Genomic DNA, 3,850 nt, shown 5'->3' with positions numbered 1-3,850 from the left:
TAATCTTTTTCACGTATCAAAAAATAAAATACATTTATTTTCTTTAATATATATATGAGCAGTATTTTTGAAAAGAAAATATCTCGAATAATATCAATAATTTGTATTATTATAAATATTTTTGTCTTTTACTTTTCTTTTTTTTGTCAAATATTTTCTATTAAATGTTGACCGAATTAAAATGCACAAGTAGCAGCAGCATGTCGTGGGACAGCTCGGTGTCAGCAGTTAGGTATCGACCAGACGTATATTACCGTCACAGTCGTTTAAGGGGGTGACTCTTAGGGTACCCAGAAGTCAAAGGGAAAGAGAAAGAGAGAAAGAGAGAGAGAGGAAAATGCGCAAAGAGAAGAACCCAACGCACTTAATAAATGCCGTCGTTTTCACAGACGATGAATGCAAGTGGTTCGCACTTTAATGAAATCAACGTCGACGGTTGGAACAACGAACCTTTCTAATTTTCTCTACCTTCGTTCTCTCGTTGTTTTTTCTTTTTTTCTTTTTTTTTTTTTTTCGTTTTCCTCCTTTTCCTCTTTTTCGTTTTTTTTTTTCTTCTTTCTTTATACTTTTTCCTATCTTTATGCCGGAAAATATTTCCGTGAGACGACGCGCGCGCGCGCGCACACGAGTTTTCTACGTTTTCTCGCGCGAGGTGTTTCGAGAAAGAATAAAGTCGAGCTTTCTCTTTTATATCGAAGCTCTCGGGGTCGCAAAGAACGCGTTTTCCACCCTATCCAACACCTATCCTTTTTTCTCTCTCTCTCTCTCTCTGTCTCTCTCTCTCTCTCTCTCTCTGTCTCTCTCTCTTTCTTTCTTTCTTTCTTTCTTTCCTTCCTTCCTTCTGTTCTTTCTTCCTACTTTTTTTCTTTTTCTTTTCTTTCTATTTCTCGACAAAAGTAGCAGAGTCGTAAAGCAGATATTGAAAGTAGCGAAAAGTCGGCATTCGCAAAGAGTTAGAAAGGATATATAGAAAAGGGGTTGAAAGGAGTGGGGGGAGGTGGGTGGGGGTGTTGTCGGAAGTTACTTTCGCGGCAGACTGCCCGAATGTTCTCTATCTTTTTCTCTCTCTCTCTTTCTCTATATATATATATATACCTTTTTCTCTATTCGCGTGAGAAGTACTTGGCACGTATGTAAAAACGTAAAAACAAGAATCGAAATGTTAACACGCGGTTACAGTAAAGGGATGATCGTGATGGTGGAAGTCACGTAAGGGTGTTATTAAAAACGTGCTCATACTAGGACTTTAGTTTTTCAGAACAATTTAACTGCTTTTCACTTAAACGATTCTAATACGCACACGCGTACATCATTTTATTCATCTTGTTATTTCCTATATATATATATATTTTTTTACTAATTTTATTCTACAAGTTTTACAATTATAAATACGTTAACGTTTTTCGTTATTTCGTGATCGAATAAAATTTGTTTAAAGGTATTACGGGATATGAGATTAATGACGATAGAAAAAGTGTGAAAGTGTTTCTCTTGTAAAATTCAGGAACACTAGGAGGAACTCTCACTTTATGGTCCATTGAAACAAGGGGTATAAGCGAATACCCGTCACTGTTTCTATCTACTCTTCTAATTCAACCCTCAACCAACAGCAACCAACCAACCAACCAACCCCCCAATCTCCAGCCACCACTTGGTTATTACCGCTTGGTCTCACGGGAAGACGTTATTATCCGTGCGGATATCTCTCTACCGCGCGATCAGACTATCTCATCGTAGCTGATTGACAGCGCGGAAAAGTATATTGGACGACAGATTTCTAAGAGTTACGAATCCTGATTTGACGTTAGGTTAAATCAAACTGATTACTATCCTACGCGTCGAATCAAAAAGATTATTATAATGCTGATTAAGTTATTAGTCTTTTCTTTTATTTTGTTTTCTGTTCTCTTTTGATATTTTCTTTTTTTGGTGCAGAAATAATGAACATTATTATAGTTGGGTTTTTTTAATTCTAATTATAGTTGTACAATAAAATTAACACTTAATATTGTCGAATTAAAATCACGAATGAAGGGAGGAGAAAAAAAAAGTCCAATTCGAATGATTTTATTGTTAAAAATATACTCCCCTATGTTGATTATTATTCAACAGTTGTTCGGCATTGAAATCATACATATTTAAGTATTTAAATTCGGTATTTACAATCGGTAATTATTTTTCTACAAAAATACAACCTAACGAAATATTTTACCTTTCGAAAGATGAAATTAGATAAAATTTATCGTTTCTCATTAACGTTGCTGTCGAACCAACTGAAAATTTTCTCTCTCTCTCTCTCTATTTCTCACTTGCCTGTATACGCGTACACACATATTCATATATACACGATCGATCTATCCTATCACATGGAGGTGTATAAGTAGTGGTGCACATCGTTTCGCGACATAATATAGAATAACGATCGTGAAATCGAGTCGGTTGAGTTCTAGTAGCCCCGTTGTATCCACTTGTTCCATCGAACGCGAAAGATTTGGGGCTAAATGACGAACACCTGCGAGCATTCGACTCGATAAATACGTCAAATAGCGCGTGGTACTACTACCTTGTAGCTGACATTTGTTATCGAATGACAAGCCTGTCCCCCGTCGAAACATTTATCTTTTGTCATGGATTTGTTGTTTCGACCACATACACACCACCACCCTTCCTCTATATGTCTCTATGTATTTATTTCTCCATCCAATCAGATTGACTTTTGCTTCGATGATAATACGTTATAAACCTCTTGCAAATTTTTGTTCTCAATAAAATGCAGTGTGAGAGAAAAAAAAAAAACGTATAGAAAGAATAAATATCGATTTTTCTAATAAAGTATCGTAAAAATATAAGAAATAAATCGGTTCCAATTTTTTGTTATCCACACACACACACACACACACACACACACATACTGCGAATAATATTTTTCATATTTTATTTTATTTTATTTTATTTCGTTTCTGTCAAACAGCGAATAGAAAGAGAAAACGAGAAAGAGATCGTCGAAGGTAACGAGATGGAAATCGTGTTTTATATACAGGAAGCGGACAAATGGTGGTAACGTAGGAGTGTGTAGTATAGAAAGAGAAAAATCGAAAAAGGCCGAGCGCGCGGCGGCGGCAGCTTTTGCCTCTCGCTTACTGCGATTTGTCGGGTAGGAACTTTAGCCGGGGCAAAAAACATTTATCTTTCGGCGCGCATGTTGAACATCCGCCATTACCGCGTGCAAATTAACTCAGCGGGTTCGTTCATCCTTTCACCCTTCTCTTTTTCTCACTCATTCCCTCTCGATCTATCTACTACCTACCAAAACCACCCGGGTGAGTTCACTTCAATGTTACTCAAGAGATCCCTTTTTCACGTGTCGCGTGTCCCGTTTAGGGACTTTCTTTTTTTGATTATCTATTTAACTAATATATACGAACACATTTTATTTACTTTTTTCTTTTGTTTTTGATTTTATGATAAAATAATTGTTAGTCTAAAAAGGAAGAAAAAGAAATGACGTAATCGATGTGGAATCAAGCATCAAAAATTTACTGTTTGCATTACAGTTATATATACATATGTATATATACGTGTCATTTATACGTATGTATACATATACCGCGTATGCACTTACACACATAGTTAAATCTTTTCACGAGTATCGACGACGCGTCTATCAATTTCGGATCGTTGGTATATAGGTTTGAGAAAGGATGGGTATGAAGGTACGAACGGTGGTGCTCTCGTGAAAGGGTGAGTTCGTCGGGGGTTAAGGGGTGACTATCAACAGATGGCGTTTTAATCGTAACACAGAGCAGGCCTTTGCCAGAAGGGAGGAAATAGAGGTAAAGAGAGAGAGAGA

At 36.6% G+C, this 3,850-nt stretch overlaps 1 long non-coding RNA gene across 1 annotated transcript in view; it reads left to right on the top strand.

The window, feature by feature from the left end:
* The window catches only part of LOC106793882, an 85,360-nt gene that overhangs the window by 73,432 nt on the left and 8,078 nt on the right, over positions 1-3,850 (top strand). The gene's annotated exons all lie outside the window — the stretch shown is intronic.

This window comes from Polistes canadensis, unplaced genomic scaffold (genome assembly GCF_001313835.1).
Source record: "Polistes canadensis isolate GaletaPanama2010 unplaced genomic scaffold, ASM131383v1 scaffold_20, whole genome shotgun sequence".
NCBI classification, from domain to species: Eukaryota; Metazoa; Arthropoda; class Insecta; order Hymenoptera; family Vespidae; genus Polistes; species Polistes canadensis.
Note: the sequence above shows the minus strand (reverse complement) of the source record. Positions and strands in the feature narration are given on the sequence as shown.